At 42.1% G+C, this 21,027-nt stretch overlaps 1 protein-coding gene across 7 annotated transcripts in view; it reads right to left on the bottom strand.

Annotated features, from left to right (window-relative positions):
* Nucleotides 1-21,027, bottom strand: part of LOC146512590 (zinc finger MIZ domain-containing protein 1-like) — a 114,748-nt gene that overhangs the window by 65,893 nt on the left and 27,828 nt on the right. For 4 of the 7 annotated variants that reach the window (XM_085171311.1, XM_085171305.1, XM_085171301.1 and 1 more), the window contains exon 2: nt 20,918-21,001. The gene's annotated coding sequence lies outside the window, so the exon portion shown is untranslated. Of the gene's footprint in view, nt 1-496; nt 21,002-21,027 lie in introns of all 7 variants that reach the window. The other 3 variants (XM_085171306.1, XM_085171303.1, XM_085171304.1) reach the window with 2 other exon arrangements.

Here is a 21,027-nt window from a genome sequence, read left to right as displayed (position 1 = left end):
ATGAGACACACACACAATCTCACAGAACTACCATAGCACAAACAAGAATGATATCGCCCACCCACCACTGTAAAAAGGTCGATTCATGCTGGTGTATGTGATTGAGATAAGGGGTACAAAACAATGTGGGCTGAAGAGATGACGGGAAACAAAGCTGAATTTGTCCAGATGAGTCACAAAAGTCAACAGAAAAGAGTGAATGCAGTGGAGGTAAATGGTTTCTCCCTTGTTTTCCTCTCATTTTCACTGGCAAAAAAAAGGAGCACGAGGAAGGCTAGCCTAAGAGAAAATAAAGCATTGATTTTGCACACCGCCCTCTCTAAGGCAGAGGACTCCAATCAATAGGCTCAAGTAATACTCTGCACAAGTTTAATGCTTGAGCCGTACAGAGGCAGACAACTGCTTTGTCTGGAAATTATTCCTTTTTTTAAATTGCAGTGGCATTGCTGTTTGAAAGCGAAACAAAAGTAACTAGATCTGTTTAAAGAAACCATACCCAGGACGCCGATGACCAGAAGTCTGAGACTGGTGAAGCAGTTGGTGCACGCAGATCACCGTGTGGTCTAGGGTTCATCTAAATCAATTGGGGAAGTTACATGTGTTAGCCACTTTGTACGGTCATCTGGAAGAGAAAGGGAGGAGGAGGAGATGGGGGAGGGGTTTAAGGCATCAGGAGAGAGGGTCATGTTGCAAATCAGCAGCTGACCAGAGAGATGACCTCCAGCTAAAGCTGTGACCTTTGACACTGAGTTCTAGAAAAGCTGGAGAAACAGATACTGTCACTCTCCATGAATGGAGATTGAGTCAAGATAGGCATATGCTTCTTTGAAGTAGCCACTGAAAACTACAAACTGAAGGGTCTGCAGGTGATCCAATGCCTTCCACTAACATAAACGACCCAAGTAAGTCTGGCTGAGCATATGGGGAATCTGATGAACTAAAAAAAAAACCCCAAAAAACAGTTCCTTGCTTTTCCTTTTAAGGTGCCTCCCAAGTTCCTTCACCACCTGTAAAACGTTAAAAAGCCTTGACCCAAAGATTTGAACACTTATTAAGCTTTTTAACGTGGAGAATTCTCTGATATCCATTCTCTCAGATGTTTCTCTCTGTGCTGACCAAATGGTATATCAAGTTTAGGAAATTAGCCAGTTCCTGTCGGGGAAAAGAAAGAAAGAACGCTGAACAAGGCCAGTATCAATGCAACACAGCTTTTACGCCGATGCTTCTTGGCTTCTCTTACATCCCTCGGACAAAATCGGAGAGAATCAAAGCTCATCTACTCTTTTATGTTGGCTTCAGAAACCATTTTGGTATGTTTTGTTGAAATTGAGACAGAAAATGAAAATATACAGCTGCATGCATGAATCTGAGCTTTCGCGGTGCAGTCAATTGCATGCTAGTCAAAGGGCAGACCTCTCAGCACCTTAAAAACACCTGGATATTCCTCTGGGCTAGTTCTTTGCAAATAATATGGCCATTAGGTCATTTAATATCCTCTGGATAAATTGCTTTGGACCCTCGAGACACAACTGCTGTCCACACATCAGAAACCAATCAAAGGTCTGTCCTAGTTATGGCAAAGACTCTGTCAGGCTTGAAGCCGCAACATGTCTCCAGGGAAATAGAGAGAGGCAAGATAATCAAAGACAATCCACCACTTCCTGTTCTTTATCAGCCCAAAGAATCTAAATGGGCTGTGATTAGGGCCTCGCTTTAACCAAATTTATCATAAGCAAGATTAAACTTTGAATGGCAGGGAAAGTTGACCCACTGAGTGGTCGGGTGAATGACAGCAGTATCGTTGCTAGAGCCACCACCAGCACCAGCCTGGGTTTGGCATGTCACACAACTGTGACCCCAGTCGCAGTCACAACCCACACACACAGTGTGGCTGTAGCACTGGTTGAAACACTAACCCTGCTGTTTCCATTGCACTCTTCAAACAGACAACTGGCCCCTGCAGCATGTGGTGAAAAGCGCTTTCTCGTGCATGAATAAACAAGTGCACACAAAGACAAAAATACAAGCTAAAGTGAGAAAATCTAAGTCGTTTACGTGAAAAATTATTTTTTTTAAAAAAACAACAACTTATCAATCAGAATTCGCCCAGTTAGCACCCGGTTCTTTGCTCGAATCTGCACAGTGTCTACTTGAGCTCTGTTGACCTGCAGGCGTCGAGGCAGACCTTTGCATGCTGCAACTGAAATTAGGTTAGGAGAAGTCATTTGTCTTTGGTGGAGGGAGCACGAGGAAAAAAAAGAGAGGCTAAAGAGGCCAGATTGAGCAGGAAGGCTGCAAAGGGGAAGGAGTTCATGCAGACTAACATCTGTGATATTTCTTCACTTCATACTCCTTCTCCCATCCCCCCCCCCCCTCTTTGCGTGTGCCAAATGTTAAGGTGGGGCTTACAAAAGCAACAAAGTGTAGTATTTTTGGTGAGTGTTGTGAATAGAGCTGATGGCCACATGTAATCGTAAATTCTTAGAGTTTGAAAAAATAAATCAATAAATCAAACGTTTTTATATTCCTACTATTAAAGTCAAAGAAACTATATAAATTTTGTTATTTGCAATCCCTAGTTACATGCAACTTATTTATCTCCATCGTGGTTTCTTGCTGCTTTGCGAACGAGAATGATGTTACAGCTCATTGCTACACTATTTTGCAAATTCAGCAGAAGGTTAGGCGAGCTTATTGATTATATGCATTTACCTTTTCACGACCAGCGAGCTCTGAAAAGCCTCTGCTCGATTTCCAACAGAAAACACTAAACATGCAAATATACTTGATATTTCCAGGTGATTGCGTTGTAGTTTAGCTGATTCTGTGGTATTAAGCTACTTGCAAGGAGGTAAGACATCTGGATATTTCAGAAACTGTGAATTTGGGTTGATTTTGTGACCTTGAATAATATTGTAGATGTTGGTGCACTAACAAATCTGTAAGAAATAATAAAAAAACACTTTCTAAAGATGAATCAGATGATTAACCAAACACGCTGTATATTTCTTTATTGGTTTCATGTCTGTTACGCTTCATTGTTTAGACCTACAAATCTGAAACAGAACATAAACATATAAAACTCAGATTTAAAAGAATTTATGTAGAAGTACAGAATAAAAATACAAATATGAATAAAAATAATTCTCTGTACTGTTAATTTCTCTTTTCCACAATTTTCCATTATTTTTTCTTCTTCACCTCTGTGCTTTGACCTCTGTAAATGTATTTATAATTGTAGTGTCTTTACCTTACAATATAAAACACCTTGAGGCGACTGTTGCTGTAATTTGGCGGTGTATAAATAAAACTGAATTGAATTGAATTGAAACCAGTTCTACTGTTATTATTATTGTTATATGACTTTCAGTAAAGTCTATGAAAAAATTATGATGTAATGATATTTTAAAGCGTCGCCACAGATTGTACAGTCATTGTGACTCCTGCTCTCTTAAATACAAGCTAATTATGAAAATTGCCCTAGAACACAACTGTTGCTAGAAAGTAAGAGGTGCACGAATATCTGTGATAATTGTCAATGTTTTGTCACTATGCCATTGCTGAGTTGTTTATAAATGGAGTCTAACAGGCTAACTAGCACAGAGTCATCTGTGAGCACAGCTCATCCCTCTGTCCACGGTGGGGGAAAACCTCACTTTACTCCACTACGTTAGTTCATTATCTCAGCCTCCTCTCTGGGAAAAGCACAACCGCAAAATGCCTCAGCTTGCTTGAACAGATACTTGCAGCGTGTTGTGGGCTTGCCCCACTTTGTCTTAGATACATTACATACTCGCACACAGGTATACACAAAACCTCTGTGCCCTATCGCTTGTTAATAGGGCTTTTCTTTAGGTGGATGTAACAAGGAGCCATGCAATGCCTGGGATTTTTAATAAACACAAATAGTTGCTGTAGGCGACTATAATGGGGCAGTTTGTCTTACTTTTTTTTTTTTTAAAACAAACATATATTATGTTTAAGTTTAATAGTAGATTTAAAATGCATATGATTTTCAACTCATTATACAATGTGCACATGCTAATATGCAAGCCCCAGTAAATGTTATTAAGCCATGTTAAGACGCTTATTCACATCTGTTACGCGCTTATAGGACTACACGAGTGTAGCTAATAGCAACATGTTCATGGTTAGATTATTCATGAGCAATTATAACAGTGACTGTTAAAAGCAATGATAAAAGTCTTGATTTAAAAAAAAAAAAAAGAATTGCTTGTAAAAAGTTGTTGAAAATGACTGAAGCAGTTTAACATCTTCATAACATTTGGCAAATTTGTAAGTTTAAGGAGCTTTATTCTTAGACCGTAACAATTAACTGATGATCACGCTCGTCTTAGATTAATTCTTTAGTTAATTGATTAATTAAGTAGTCATTTCAGCATTGCTAATTTGGGGCTTAAGACAATGAGTGAGCATCGCACCCTTACCCACACTGAGTGGGGGGAGGACACTATTCAGGAAGAAAATGCTTGGCCGCTGCTGCCACCTTGTTCTCGTGACTGGAAACATTATTTGTCTGCTGGCTCAGATGTTGCCTCCCGTCTCTAGGATGAGACCCACCCCCCCTCCTTTTTCCCTCCCTGTGAGCTCTTGTACCCCTCCCCCCTTCACAGTTTAGGACCCACCCTACAGGGGGGTTGAATTTAATAAAGGCTCCCTCAGCCACATGCTAAAAAGGTATGCAAATGTGCAGGTCCTTCTGTTTTCTGTTGTGTGTGTGTGTGCCCCCCCCCCAAAAAAAAAAAACCCAACTGACTGCTCTTCTCTCCGAGCCAAAGCCAAACACAGAGGGAGGGAGAAAGACAGCGTGCGAGAGAGAGAGCAAGAGAGACAGAGAGAGAGTTTGGGTGTTTGTTTTTCAGAGGGATGGATGATTTTGTTAGGACTGCTCCTGGGTATTTGATCTGAAAAGCTATTATGATCATTGCGATTAGAATTAATTACATTACGAGCTACAGGAATTGTGAAAGAGGTACTTGATGTGCCTCCTTGTAGAGAGAGGAATCATAAATGCGCACACATCTAATAATTCCTTGAGAGCGGCGAGATGAAATTAATAGCGCAACAAAATTGGCAACCTCAAGGCCATTGCTAATAAATAAAATAATAAAAATTAAACACCCTTGCATATGTGTGCTGTAAAAAAGAAAAACAAACAAACAAAATAATAATACAATATTGACTTCTCCAGTCTTCTGAACAGCTCCTCCTCCCACATATCAGTGATCCCTATCTAATACAAAGGCCCCAGCCTTTGCGTGGCTACCATGATGACCCGTGTTCATGAGGAGGTGAGAGCTGATCATTTTGTTCCGATGTAGTGAGCCGTGACAGGCAGCAGTGCGGGAAGGAGGTTAGGGGGTGGGGGTGCAGAGGGGAAAAGGGAGGAGAGGAAGGCCATAGAGGGACCGACCAGAAGCAGCACAGAGTAAGGCCAGACTGAGGGGACCAGCCTTTCCTGCTGCTTCCTTCCCGTGCTCTTGGCCAGCTGAGCAATCAGGTCACCTCTCTTTCCCGTGTCGCTTCTGGTCAATTGTTCTCCTCTTTCTCCTCTTTCTCTCTCCCTCCTCTCCTCCAAGTGCTACAGCCTGCAGCTGTTGCAGCTGATGTCATTTTTTGATAGGATTTTGTCTGTGCCTGCTTGTTGGGTGCTGCCTCTCTGCCTAAACAAATGCAAACACGGTGAGGGCTCATTTAAACAGGCATATTCTGCGAGCGTGAGGATCTTTCACGTGGGACACATGGAGGGGAGGAGGAGGAGCGATCGCAACGCTGCTCTCATGCAAACCCGGGATAACATGCAAATATAGATTTGTTCTTTCGAGTTCTTCCTGGTATTATCATGAAAAGATGCTCGCTTAACTATGCAACAACACAGTAAAACATTTTGTCATGCGGCCTTTCCATTCATACAAGCAACGTTTTTTTTTTATTCTCGATCCACAAGCACCAATGCGCTACTCACTTCCTACAACCACTAATAAGCTCAGTTAACTTCAGTTGAAGTTAAATTTGCAAAACAATATCAAGGCTTAATCCTGGGGGTGCTTGAGGAAAATCCATGGCAGAAACGAATACAGCACTTGCTTTAAGCTATGAGGGGAGACATATAGAGGGAGTTGTGATGATGCTAGCTGACAGTTAATTCCCAGCTTTGATGTACTCCAACACGGTCATGTTAAAAAACTCCCCTGTGTAAGTGTGCCGGAGACTTAGCGTCAAAGACAGATCAGATCGTGTTCTGGCTTGTTCAAAGACCAAGAATATTTACATTATTGGCTCAAACGGCATTCGAAGCGACTACATCATCGTTGTCATCGAGGACAGAACGGGGCATGCCAGTAGATTTGGTACGTTCTCATCCCTAAAAAGAAAGATAAACGCAATCTTTCTTCTCTTTTGCTTTAAAAATGAGCAGTCTCACAACACTGAACAGACTCTAGAAACAACAATCTGGTGAAACCGTGAAAGAGATAAATAAAATCTGTGTGCATGTGTAACAACGTGATGCATACTATTTCCTGACCTTGAAATAACTGCCACTTATGAAAAGCTGTTTTGGTATGAGAGACACCGATTATAGCCCATTTCTAGGACAGCACATAATCAGTGTCCAAGTTCCAAATCAATGACCTACTTCCAAGCACGCACACACACATATCCACTGAACATATGCTGTCAGGCAAACTCTTTTTTAACAGCTTAATGTGGAGAAAGACAGAAATCAAATCGAGCCGACACTTTGTTTTGATCTGAAATTTTAACCGCAAGTAGACTTTTAGACACCCAAATAAGGGCAGTGTGATTTCATAACAAGCAGGCAGAGCAGCCGAGGCCCTCCGCCGAGCTGCTTGTGTTATTTTGACACTGGCTGGCAGCGAGGGGGGCCTGTGGGGTCACGAGCGCCAGTGCTTTACTAGTGAGAGTAGTTCAGAGCTGACCTGGATAAACTGAAGAAACAGTCAACGCTGGCTTCCACAGCCTCCCGCGCTGTGAGGAAATGTGAGTGGCGGCTTGCATGGTGAGGTCAGGCTACACAGAGCGCAGCCCCTGCATGCCAGTTCTTAATGCAGGGTGGGCTATTTACAGAACCCCCCCCCCCCCCCCCCCACCTCTCCTGATCCCCTCGACTCGCCTCTACAACCCCCTCGAGCAGATTCACCACCACCACACAGCTCCATGTACCATGCATTCATGCAGACATATGGCGAAGACTTTTCAGAGGATCGAGCTCTAGTCTTCCAAAACCAGGAAATACTTCCGAGTATATCTTTTAAATGAGACCTCATTTGACCTGTGGGTACAAACAGTCAACATGAGACAGAGGAGACTGAGAGGGTAAATGAGCTGTCCATACATACACATGCAGCTGTCATGTACCGCAGCCCCAGACAGACTGCAGGCGGATGACAAAGACAGACAGGTCGCCATGATTTAACAACTAGAGGACGCTAGGTTACACGTGCCTTGGGTTTGTGTTATAAAGCTTCCCTTTTTCGATGGGTTAGTTCTCGCAAATGACAAAAATATATTTCTTCATTTAGAGAATAGGTGCACATTAACCATCTCTAAACTCCACCCATACATTAAAATAACTTGCCTTCACTGTTCTCACCGTCCATACTGCCTGTGGAGAGAACCCAGCCTGATTTCAACATTCTAATTTAGACAAACCATGAGGGTTATTTCCAGAGTTACAGTCACACTGAGATGGTTTTGTTTGTATTTTTTAGGCTTTAATATATGCATTCTGGAGAATTTTACTTATGCATAAAACTGTAAGCTGTTTTCCCTTGGCTATTTACTTCTACTAAGTCTTCAAGTTCATTGCGGTGGACTGGAGCAAAAATATCATGTTGCATCAAGAAAACAGTTTTATATTGCAGGCAATAGCTGAAGAATATATAGAGAAAAAAAAGACACCATAAAGAAAGCTAGACTTTATAAAGATTTTAAAAGAGACTAGCTGGATTTGTATAACTTTTAGACTGTTTGGCTGTATTCTGCAGGCACACGTTGCTGCCATTCAATTTTTTATTGTACTCTTATCATATTATTCCTATATCTACTTATAGAGACAGGCCTGTAGATTATCCACATAAATCTTTTAATGCCTTGTGCATGCATTTTAAATCCAACTCCCCGTGATGAACTCAAAAACTGGGCAAGTAAAATCAAGAGCATCTGCATAGCTACTAGTAGCAAGTGCAAAAATACAGGCAAGAAAAACCTGAACCCTTGACCCCCTGTGTGAGGGGATCAGGTGGCTCCGTTATGCTCCGGGGCTTTTTGCTGGCGATGGTTTGGGTCCACTTGTTCCTTTAGAGAAAGGGGTCACTGCAAATCAATACAAAGTTGTTCTGAGCGATCACCTTTATCCTGCGATGAAACATTTCTATCCTGAGTGATTTCTTCAGCGTAACAATGGCGGCATTGAGGGGGGTCGCTGAATGGTTCGGTGATTATGGAAATTATGTGAATCATATTCTTAGGCCTGGGTAGTCATGGGAGATTTTAGTGCTCTCCACACCATATTCAAAATGCCCATTTAGGGAATACCTTTAGGAAGAATGGCATTTCTTCCCTCTAGTACAGTTCCGGAGATGTGGAAACTAAATGCCAAGGTGCATGAAACTCTTCTGGCCAGCAGTTTCTCACTAAGACATGCTATATGGGGCTTTCCTTTAATTTGTCACCCATCACGGAAGATGTTTTTTCAGTCATTTTTCATGAAGGCGTGACACACATTAGATGAATTAGGCAAGCTGAGTAAAACTGCACGTATGTGATTTGTACTTTGGCCCACCAAGAAGAGGCCTCGGGGCTGTTAAGATATTTTGACGCAATCTTCCACGGCTGTGTGTGGCGTTCGAGTCTGCCGTTTCTCCTGGGAGCATTGATCCCGCATAATGACTTTTGTGGAAAAAGCTCTTTCCACAATGGACAGCCTTGTCTTGTGCCATACTCATTATCAGGTTTAGACAACACAGGGATGGAATATGAACATGCCGGCGAGTGAAATAATCCTTTCCTCTTTTTCTTCTGAAAGGTAGATCAGGTTTTGTCGCTGAATCACTGCAGAAAGCTATTATGCTGAAATGATATAAAAACAAATCAATTTTTCCTGTTCATGCATGGTTTCACAAAACTATTCCTCAAGCCCGGAGGAACAGGCACAAAATTAGTTTGGCTGAGCGTGGCCGTTAATACGGCGAGTGGGGGGAACCATTTGGGAAAAGGGATGGTGAAATACGTTTTTTTTTTCCTTTTATCAATGAGAAGGCAAACAGAGTTAACTATTCATCCAGGCTTTATCACTGGAGACTAAATGAATGACTTCCTTTCTCTGTGCTTTGCTGGTCTCCAGAAAGGTTAAATGGGTATATCCTGCTGACCCTCTTCCCCACTTAAACCATAAACTTGACCTTCTTCGGGTTCTTGCTCACAGCCGAGCCGACTGGTCGACTCCTGGAGGAAAAGTTCAAGCTGAAAGTAAAAGACCGAGGATGTTTTTTTCCCAGCATGTCAAGCACAAAGAAAATAAAACAGGTAAAGCTTTAAAAAGTGATTTCATAATAACAATAAACAGCAAACTGGCATACGAGTGGAAAATTCAAGACAAGAGCATTAAAACCCACTGTCCTGCCCAGTGCATTGTAGTCAGACAAAGACCTCAAAGCTGTGTTTCTGGTGAAAAAGCAGAACAAATGGGGATTACAATATTTGAGGAAATAGAGTCTTTCAGTTGACCTACATCCCCCAAAGAGACTCCAAATTATAATCCGAGCATACATGTTCAGCTATTGAATTTTTAGATTCTGTATCAACACCATGAAATTGTGTTAGATGGCAACTAAATGGGCAAAAAAGGGAGATTAGTAGCTTGAGATACTGACAGCACTCACATGAATCTAAAGGTTGAAAGGAAGGCCGAGGGCTCATGATTTCAATTGATTCTATTCTCTTCTAACTCAACAGCTTTAGATAAGAAAATCAACACATGCAGTTATATTTGACTGTGACGCTAAAAACAAACAAACAGAAGAATCCACGACTAAAAAAAGTGCAGGCTGTATTAAATCATTCTTCACCATTTAGCAGCAGCCTCTGCAGTTTTGATTAGAGTATTCACCGAACCCTGCACTTTAACACTCTAAATCAATTAGATGAACTAGTGTGCACGCACACACACACACACACACGCACATTTCAGCTGTTTAAATCCAATAATGATTTAATGCATGGGCATCCTCTAGCAACGACCAGTCCAATAATCATACACGCACACAAACAACATCCATTAACGGCTTCGGCGATGATAGCGCAATCACTAACAAAAACCCCCCCCAGAACTTTTCAGTTATTTAAATGCGTAAAAAATATCGATTAAAGTGGCCACGCTGAAACTTTCAGGCGCACGGTTTTAAGGCTTTTATTTCTTTGTTGATTAATGTCAGAGCATTAAAAAGGAGAAGTGCAGAATAAAGTTGAACTTCCTTCTGTTTTTCTCGACTATTTTAAGGTTAGAGTAACCACAAGTTGGAAACAGATTCGCAGTTATTCCACCTACGACAACCACATCTCCAATATGTATGAGACTTACAGAGTCGCACAGAGACTTGATTTATTGATTTGTTAATATGCAAATTAACTCTAATTTGTTCCTCCTTGTTTTCTCATCGCCGCGCTTTGTGGGAGCTGACTTTACTTTGCTTCTGCCCTTTGCCTTCTATACAAATACGCACGATCATTATACTGTATTATTGTTGACTGTTTAAATAGCGTGTCTCTGTGTGTGACAGAGAAAGAGAGAGAGAGAGAACGCTTGTGTGTGTGTATGTTTACGAAGCCTCAGGAAATACCAGGACAGACATGCTGACTCTCCAGCACTTTGGGCCCATGTGACTGGAAACACACAGGCCAGATTGTTTGCATGTTTGCTTGAGGGCCGTGATAAGAACATTGGGTTAGAGAGAAATATCAAAGCAGAACTCGGCATCTGAATCTGGCCTCGCACCAAAAGAAGCGGTCCGGTTTGGCTGCTTATCTCCCGTTAAACTTTTGTTTTTGAGCGATCAGCCACCCTGATAATTTGCGCGATGACTCTTGCGTTCGTGTCCCCGTAGCGATCCAGTGCAGTCAGCCTCCATTGGCTCCCTGTTCTCATTACATTAGCATAATGCAAATGCATTTAGAGTCGGTAACCTTGCTGTTGCTCAGCACTATTTACAGCGTATACACACAAGCGCTGTGAGAGCTGCACTGCTTGACAGTTTCTCTTTGGCTACATGCCTCTGATACATTAATACATTAGTGCCTCTGTTTATATAAAGAGAGGTAAGACGAGCGGGAAATGTAGCACCCTTTAACGTAACAAATAGCCATGTGACTTTTTTTGCAATTAAAATTGAGTTGCGCATGATTAAGATGTTACTGGAGCTAAAAAACAGTTTCCTCTTTTTTCTAGCTGACATCAAAACATTTTTTAAGTCATTTAAGTCCTGCCCTGTCTTGTTGGAGGTCACTGGAAACCCAGCCGTAGATCATTATGAAACTCAGGGTTTTTGAGTATTTTGAACAAAGTATCTAGCCTCTTACCTTATCTCTTAATTAACTGCATGTCATCATTAGAAGCAAATAAATTAGATTAACATTGAAAGAGGATGTGGAAGATTCATTACATCCTTCGGCCTGTCAAAGTTGGTTGCTGGCACTCAGGGAGCTTTCTGGCTGGTCTTTTGTGCACTTCCCGCTTTGATACTCTCACATCAGCAGTAACATCTCACATGGATGCCATTATAATGTCATTAAATGCTGTGTCCAGCAAAAGGTGCAAGCAGCCAGTCTGAATAATTAATTCCTCCTGTTCGAGCTGCGGGGACTCTGATCAGAGCTCAACCTGGTAACACACTCTGTTATGATTGGCTAAAGCAAGGTCAGTGTCTTAAGAGACCTTGCTCTTAATATCCAGCAGCAATTAGTGGCTGCTGTGCGGGTGTTGCACATGTTATTATGTGATAGGGGAAGGAGAGTGACCGCAGGTAGAGATTTAATGTTATGTTTCTGCACGCTGTCACCAGGCAAAATGAAGCACAAATCAAGTGGCTAGCGCATAAAAACACTGTTTCTAAAAGGAAGCAGGGTTACAAAAACTCTGGAAAGCTCTGGAAATAAGCAGTGCAACAAATAGAGACAGCTTAAAATGTGAGCATGGCAGTTCTTGGTAGAATACCTAGCATGCCCATCAGCATTTTACACCCTGGAAATGAGGGTGTCCTCTCTCACGGAAATGACGTCTTAACTACCGCTGGTTGGTGCGCTTTGGTGTTATTTTGGCTTATCATGCACCATTCACTATTTCTGTCCAGGTGTGTGAAGAGGCCTCTAAAGGCAGTTAGGTGATACATGAATGCAGGAGCGGAGGGATTTTACTATGGCACAGAGGGAGACTTCTACATCAGCTGGAAAAGGTGTTCTACAGAAAAATGTGTAAAAATCTCTACAAATGTTTGGTTTCCTGTCCTGTATTCAAATTCCAGCAAATCAAAGGGGGATTTTTCTTTCGTTCTGAATAGCAACACCTATCTTTTAGGGGAAGACTACAGTGAGTCAAGTAAGCCTCGAATTTGAGTAAAACACTTTAGGGTTGTGTTAAAATCACAGCTGCACAAGCAAAATTAACCATAACCTTAGAGTCAGTGGCAGGGTTTGTTGGGAAACCAGATGGGTTGAAGACGTTCAAAGGGTGATGCTGGTGGGATGCTAATGTGGGAACATGTCCGGTGAAAAGAAGCTGCTAATGAGCCGATGACCGCTTCGCAACCCATGAAAGACAAGGGTGTGACTAGGTATCGACTGAGGATCGGAATTGCAGGGAAACTATCATTCCCACCGTGCAGAAAAAAAACAAATACAGTCACAGAGAAGACTGCTATCTCCATCCGAACACAACAGCAACAAAGGAGTCAAACAGAAACTTCCAGTAAAATGACCATGAGACGGACTCCGTGCAACTGAGCGTCGACTCCCTATGAGTCAAGCCATTGTGAGGCGTACAGCGCACAAGTCTAGTTCCCAGTGAATCAGAGCAGTCAGCTGCCATCCACCACCTCAAGGCACAAGGCAGTCTAGCACAGGACTGCAGACATGTGACCAGATGTCTCACACAACCGCTGTTACTGTACTGCAACACTAACAGTGAGCTCTTAGATAGGTCCCGCCAGTGTACTACCATCTAAACATGTTTGAACAGGTTTTCTCAGTTTATGCAGTTCGGATACATACTGTGAAGATATAGCAGGTGTTTGTAAATCTATAGATAACTGTGACTTTTGATTTACAGTCTGCTGTCAAGAGGCCGCAGTGACATCAATACTGTGGCGGGAGTTTGTCTGAGGCCTTGCTGAGGACACCAAAATATCTCTCCACTTCTTCTGCCCCCCTTCCACTGACAGTGATACACGGCATTACAGCTGTCTAAATATTACTTCTCCTTTTTTTCCTCTTCATCTTGCTCCTCTCTTGCCTTTTCCGTCCCTGTGTGAGCTCGCAGACTTTGAGCAGGATGAGTTTAGGAGGGACAAATGTTCAACTGGCGCAACTGTAGATGTCCACATTTGGGGCACCGTTGTCTGTCCGGCGTTCAGCTATAAGCAGCCACACACCTGTGGTGTTACTAATCTCACAGCTAACCATGATTTAATTACTCCAAAAAGAATGTTTTCTACAAGGCAGTACCAACGTGTCACTATATCAGCTTTTAATGCAGTTTATATAAGAAGCCACACTAATGCTAATCTCATAAAAGGACAAACAGAGCCATTGAAAGTCCTCTGCTCTTTACTTCATTAGTGGCTCAGCTTGCTCTCCTTATGCAAAGAGTCCCCAGGTGCATGAATGTTTCATGGCCACCCTTGCTGCCTGCTTCCCTCTGCTCAGATTCAGTCTTTCCTCCCTCCTCCCTGAGGAAGCTCAAACTCCACTGTCAATTGCACTCACTTACACTCTGCTATCGTCATCAGCAGCCAGGGGGAGAGGCGGCACATAAGACAGCTGTTTTGCCTTGATGACTCAATCATCCCCTTTAGTGGGATTAGCATCAGTATCATCATCTTTATCATAGCCTTTGATCCCAAAATTACCAAACAAGTCTGAAATTGATGACAATCAGCCTGTCAGACGTAAATTCACAAGTTGTCAAAAAGATCGGACTTCGCTGTATAACACTCAGTCATGCCAGATGCTACATTATACATTTGAAGTATGAAACGTATCCAGTATGAAGCTACTTTAAGGCATTTTGCACTTTAATGTGACAAAGTTGTGTTTGTCGTAAATCTATAAATATTAAGATATCAGCTCTAGATCATTACTATTTATGGCCCATCCAACATAAGACTAGTGCCAGCAGAGAACCAGTTGCTAAGCAGTAAACAAGAAAAGTGTGTCTAACCACACCTCTGAAGCATTTCATTGGATCACATAAATAACAATTAACTTTTTAGAGGTATTAGTAGGTGTATTTTCAACTTCAAAAGAGGCACGCTAGGCGTTTTGCATTTTTTTCAGTTGTTATGCTAAGAGGACACTATTCCTTTAAATCTGTAGTTCATTTTTCTGGCCACTTTTTGCACTTTTATGGATTTTGTTCACGTTTAAAGGTTAAAAACTTTTCCTTTTCTATGTACAAACGCAGGTGTTAAGGAGCAACATCATTATTCATTCAAAGCTGTTTGTGGCCACCTGATAAGTGCAAGATTAAAATCCATGTTAGCTCTGTTTTTGGTCTTCACCATCTTCTGTTGGTTTATTTGACTATCCAGACATTTGAAGACATTTGAAGACAGTCTGTTTTTAGGTGAACAGCTCCTTGCAACAGCAAAAGGTCAACTGTGAGGATGAGTGAAAATGAGAGAGTGAATCAGACAACTAAGGTGTCGGTCACATAGTCATTAGGGACTGGGGAAAATGTGTATTTCCTATCTGGTTGGTAGTTACTGGGGGTAGCTCGCAGTCAACAGGTGAAATTATTTGACTATGATGCACCCAAAACCTGCTTGTGATTGTGAGCGGTTGCTAGCAGATTGCTGCAGTTGCCCATAGTTCACCCAAAAGACTGACTTGTCTGCAAGCAATCACCATTTAGTCTCCGAGCTATAAAGAAACCAGAACTCAAAATGGAGAATTTTGTCTTTAAAGTACAAGATTTTTCTTACCACTGCAACCGACACATTGCTTAAGGTGCAACTTTAATTCTGAAGTACAATGCTCACCTTTACCAGTTTACATTGCATTCTTCACAGATCTACTACAGCTTGGCGAGCAGTTTTCCAGTGTCATACAGATCGCAATCTTCCCATGCAAACTAACGGTGACCGCGGCAACTGCAAAGTGGTATTTATTGCAGCGTCGTATACCTCTCTGCAACAAATTTTACGCCAGTGACTGCCTGCAACCTCCAAGAATGACTTATCAACTAGTAACAGAATACACACTTTTCCTTTGCTATCAGTGGGGCACTGAGCAATCTCTAGGCCCACGCAATTAGGGTCGATTTTTCAGAGATACCAGTGATTTCCAGATGCACAGACTGGTCTCTAGACCTGTGTGACTGGGGCCTATACAGTGCAATGAAACTCTGAACTGCCCTGTAAAGTCGACAAATATATCCGTACCTTGTTATCAAATTACTGAGGGGCATCACTACGATTGCACTACAACCTCTATCACACTATTACTTTGTTTTCCGATGACCGTTTCAAATATTGCATGAATTACGGCCACTTGATGTACTGTAACTTGATGAATTTTAACTACAGCACATAGGTTCAGGGCTCATATTTGTCATCCTGCTGTGAATAGATTTTTAAAACGGGTAATCTGAATGGCAGTCAGATCAGCTGATGTGCTAATTCAAGGCCCTGCAGTGGTGCCAGTATAATCATTTCATTAGCTTTACACAGACACTTTATAAATGGAACATTTAAGCTGTGTGGAGCTTTAGCTTGTTGGGTCTTGGTCATATTTTACAACAAAAATGTACTAATTTGATGAGGCCCTAGTAAAGCTTTCTAACAAAGAGGAATTCAATAATACAGTAGCGTGAGGCTATAGAAAGGTTAATGTGGTCCTATTTCGAGGCAGACCATTCACAAGCCAGCAACATGTCAATGCCAAGTGTTCTTAAACATATTACAGCATGTCATTAATTAATTTGTCGACTCGTGAAGCGTGGCTTATTCAGGCTATTCATCATGAGCAGGAAATTGACAAGTTCTCCGTGGATGGCATGTCAAAGGGATATCAGCTTCAATTTTGCAGCAGTGGAAGCAAGCACTACTTCGTTTGTTTAATATTATCTGCTTTTCTTTGTTTGAGCAGAGTCGGGTTGATAGCTTATACAAAGACAGATGAGATGTAGAGGACGATTCGGCGGGGTCACAGAGCAGTGGGGAGGTGCGTCTCAAAGCCAAGTGTTGGTTAACAGCTTCCTCCCGATGTACGTTGACTCAAGCAAGCTGTGGAGAACATCTGCCCCGAGTACACAGATACTTTGTACCGCCACAGTCGACCTGTCAATCACACACGGTCAGGCAGTCACTGACATGCTACCAGTGGTTGTGACCACCTCTGAGGATACATGCACGTATAAGCTGACACATCTACATTTGCATGTGTCTCTGGGAAAGGGGATATGAAGCTACATCTATTTTTAGTACAGTACACTGAGCTCTGCCTCTGTTACGCTGGTCTGTTCCTAGGACAGGCAGCTAGGTCATCTGCAGCAACAGACAGCGCCGGGATGGAGAGATCTGGCCGTACTATCTGACCCCGGCACTCCAGCTCCTACATCAGTGGGAGACACTTACAAGATTCCTGGGCGGCCGTTGGGGGAGGCTATCTGGAAAGAAGAGATGCTTTCTTGACGGATGCTGTGCTCATCCACCTCTTTTTCTCTCCAATGACTAATGGGCTAATAAGTCAGCTGTCACACTGGCATGCTATCTTACAATTTCTCCTGGGAATACCACCCCACCACAGTCTCAGCCTGAAAAAGGGATTTGTCCGACATTTTCAACCTTCATTTTAACTAAAAAAGAATACAACAAAAAAATTCAAATGAGCATTCAAATTCAAAGTCCAAAAGATAAGATGATAGAGAGATCTTAAGCACACTGCAAGAATGAAACCTTGCTCGAGTGCTATCTTGTCATGCCAAGTTACTCAGCCGGTACCGTACAGGAAAATAATCTATGCACTCATCTGAACAATGCACCTTTGAGTCAACAGTCATCTTGACACAAAGCTTTAAGTGCAAAATCCTTGGATAACTGTTCGCCGACAACAAATGTTGTTCAAGTAATTCCACAAGGTTTCTCAGCGAGATCAAGTAATGTTTGTTGTAGCCGCTTTCACACAAGTCGTGTCATTATAAACCAGTCAAATACGATCCAGCATTCCCCCCGACTGCTTTTGGACATTCCAATCCCAATGCTGGTAATAAGCAGAATAAGATTTTAAGAGAACTGGGATTTTATTCAGAGAAGCTTGCGTTGAAACAGAATTTCATTAAGGGGACCTGTCTCTTGAATTCTGCAGAGAGCAAAATACTTTTGCACTAAATTCTTGGTACTGATGGTTTAGATAAGTACGGCAAATATTCACTCTCCATGGTTACTGCACTGGAAATATCTTGTCATGTCACATCATGTAAGTTTGCTTCTGTTATCTAGAGGAATAAAATGCAATTACAGACAGCAAAATGGCCCCATAAAGCAAGGTAGTGCACTGTTTACATCGAGCTTAGATTGTTGTAACCAAGCAGACAGTGACGGACAGTTTAAATTGTACTTTAACAAGCGCTTATTCACGTTTTCCACCATACTCCTATGTTTTCTTTCTAATTAAGCTTGGTGCTTTTCCATAAAAGATTATCATCAAAAAAAGATTACACATGAACTTCATTTCTGGGCCATTTTAACTCGCGCTGACTTTGGGAAATCTGTTGTGTATAACCCTGCATTTAAAGACAATCTCTGTATTTTTTGTTGTTTTTGTTTTAACATAGCAAACACTAGTAGAAATTTAGATTCTACTTTATACTAGCTAGCTTTTAGCATGTAGGGCATATAGGCTACAACAGCCTCATCACACTAATCAGTTTAACAGCTACTCATTCAGACCTGTGGGTATTTGGGATGAACAATAAATCCTGACCGCTCTGCCACGTGACTGGTTAATACAGTACTTCCACTTGACTTAACACCAGCCAGGGGAACAAGGGAGTTGTGATTGGGCCTGGATGTGAAATGGTTGCGAAGCATTAATTTGGCCACGGCCTGTTTTATCAAAATGCCTCTCTGTTGTTATAGTCAACAAAAATCTCTTCAGGATAAGAGTTCACTCGAATAAGTGATGATTATCCTTCTAATAGGCTTGAATGTTTTCAAACCTGAAGTTAAGTGGCAGGCTCTGCTCCCTTTGTTTGCCTGAGCAGGGGGAGGTGGACATGTGTGCAGAGGCAGGGGCTCTGAGGCCAGGCCCTCTATCCTTCCTGTTCAGTTACCAGAGGCCTCTCACTTATCAGTTCCAGATCTAACAAGAACAGAGAGAAAGACAGACCACTGACAGGAAGGAGATTTTCTTTCCCCCCTCCCCCTTTCTCCTTTAGCGAAGTTAACAGAATGTCTGCACCTTCGGATTTCGCAGAGGAAAGCAATTACTCATTAGAGCTTACACTGGCAGTACAGAGAAAAAGACCAACCTGGCAACCTTTAGATATCAACCCGGTGAAATGAAAGCGGGTGCCTAGTCTGCTTTGTAGAGAAAGACCTAGTCGATTAATCAATTAGTAAAACAGAATGCACCCAGCCAAGAATTTCTACACTGGTTTATGCAGCAAAAATTGCCAGACAGAAGCACCAGCTCCTCCTCACTGAATAAGGTTTGGTTTGATACTGTTTTCAGAGAAGAAATCTGAATATATCCCCTTAAGCTTTTACTTTTTTGCGATGGTCTACAGACTAAAGAAATGGCTGTAAAACAACTTTGATTTCGTAAATAAGGAGTTATGCTGTAAAAACTACTAGCTGCAACCCAACAAGATTTACTCCCAGCTGATTTATGTGGCTATCAGCCGCTATTTACACTCCTCTGTTTGAGACTGTTGCTATTTCTCATGGCTGTAGCCATATCATCAACCCCCCTCCACTCCATCGCTCCACAAAGGCACTGTGAGAGGGGAAAAGTCTGTCACTGAAAATGAGAGAGAACTGACTTTGAGGCACTCATGTCATGTCCCCATTCATGTCACATCCCCCTTCGTTTCACTTGCTATCACCGTCTACCTCGTCTGACATTTCCACAATAATCACTTTGGTTTATCCCACTCAGCTGTGTGGCAGGCAGATGCTTGTCACAGCACCGTATTTCTCAGCATTCACACTGCTCTAATCAAGATTAACTACTCTTATCTATTCAGTGTGTGCGTGTGTGTCCTGGATGCCCCAATTCCTAATCCATAGCTGCATTGTATAATACAGTGGACAAACCAATTACATTCGCTTTCCACAACATAATTCTCCCCCTTCAGCGGGATGTACACTGAGCTCCATATTGCATAAGGATGAGCTGGTGGCTCGCTGATGAAGAGGATAGTTGTGACCTTCTGCGTGTGTGTGTGCGTGCCTGTGCTCGGACTGCATATGGAACATAAGCACTTTGTTACACAGAGCCTCCCAGGAGCTCCTGATGAAATCAACATGTTCTGTGAGAGGAGAGCTGATGTTGGCCACACACAAACTGCTGCCATCACATGTTTACTAAAGACCCTCGAGTACAGCGGAGGACAGCGTATGCCAGTGCAAACAAAGCCGTGGTCTTTATATCACTGTAGTGACAAGGGAGGCAGATATCGCTTTCCAGTAACGAGATTTGTTTGATTCCTGCTTTGATACATATTTTCACACAAAGCAGCATCTGAGCTAAATTTTAGGATTTTAAAAATAACGTGGACACATATAGTTGTGCACTCGGCTTTCAAACTTCACGAGGTGCACATTTTTATCACCTATGTTTATAGGAAACAAAGTAAATGAAATCATACAATAATAATGCAAGTCAGTCGGAACACCTCTCCCAGATGTTCTATTTTACGCTATATCTGTTGCAGTGTTTACTCCTGTTTCCTGAACACCACATCAAAAAAGAGATATTGACATTCTCTGACCTTGCTAGCCTGTTAACTCTGTGTAAGCAAGCTTCATTTTTGCAACACATTTTTCCAAAATGGGAGCTTTCACCTGCTCCCTTATATCCCAGGATGTGAAGTGGATTTTACACTAGATGCCCTCCCTGACACAACCCTCCCTGTTTAGGACCAGCACTAGGAGTACACTTGTGAGCCCCTGAGGCTTGATTTGTGCCTCCTCCAGGGATCTCTTACATAACCATAAAGCCCCTAACAAAGTTTAAAAGTCAGTGTTTTCCAAAATATTTGACTATATATTATTTGCTTACAAATCAACAGAAATGCATAGATACAAATGTGGACAGTGCAACTGAGCAATTAACCCGCGTTAGCTTCCGCCATTAAGAATTCTCTGATTCGCTCAACAAAGGCGATCTCTTTTGACTTTCACACAGTTTAGCCAATTTAAATGGTAACTGTAAGCACACCATCAGGATGTACAAGGTTAATTTAAAACTTCAAGTGGCAAAAAAATGCAGCCTAAAAAGAAGTCTGGGAACAAATTTAATGAGTGCATTTGTGTAATGATAACATGCAGCAGCGAGCTCTTTGCAGAGCGCTCACACTTCCTGCTGTGGCGCAGATTTAAATCTGAGCTTGGCTATGTAAACCTCCGCCATATATGTTTCAGAAAAATAAATTACTCACCTGTGTTATTTTCAATCCTTGACTCCCCCCCACCCATTCACACACCAGGAGGAGAAACACTCCAGTGTCTCAATTCTTCTGCCCCTGAGAAAAATCAGAGAAAGAAAATA

This window comes from Neolamprologus multifasciatus, chromosome 8 (genome assembly GCF_963576455.1).
Source record: "Neolamprologus multifasciatus chromosome 8, fNeoMul1.2, whole genome shotgun sequence".
Lineage (NCBI taxonomy): Eukaryota > Metazoa > Chordata > Actinopteri > Cichliformes > Cichlidae > Neolamprologus > Neolamprologus multifasciatus.
This window is presented reverse-complemented; position numbering and strand designations above follow the sequence as displayed.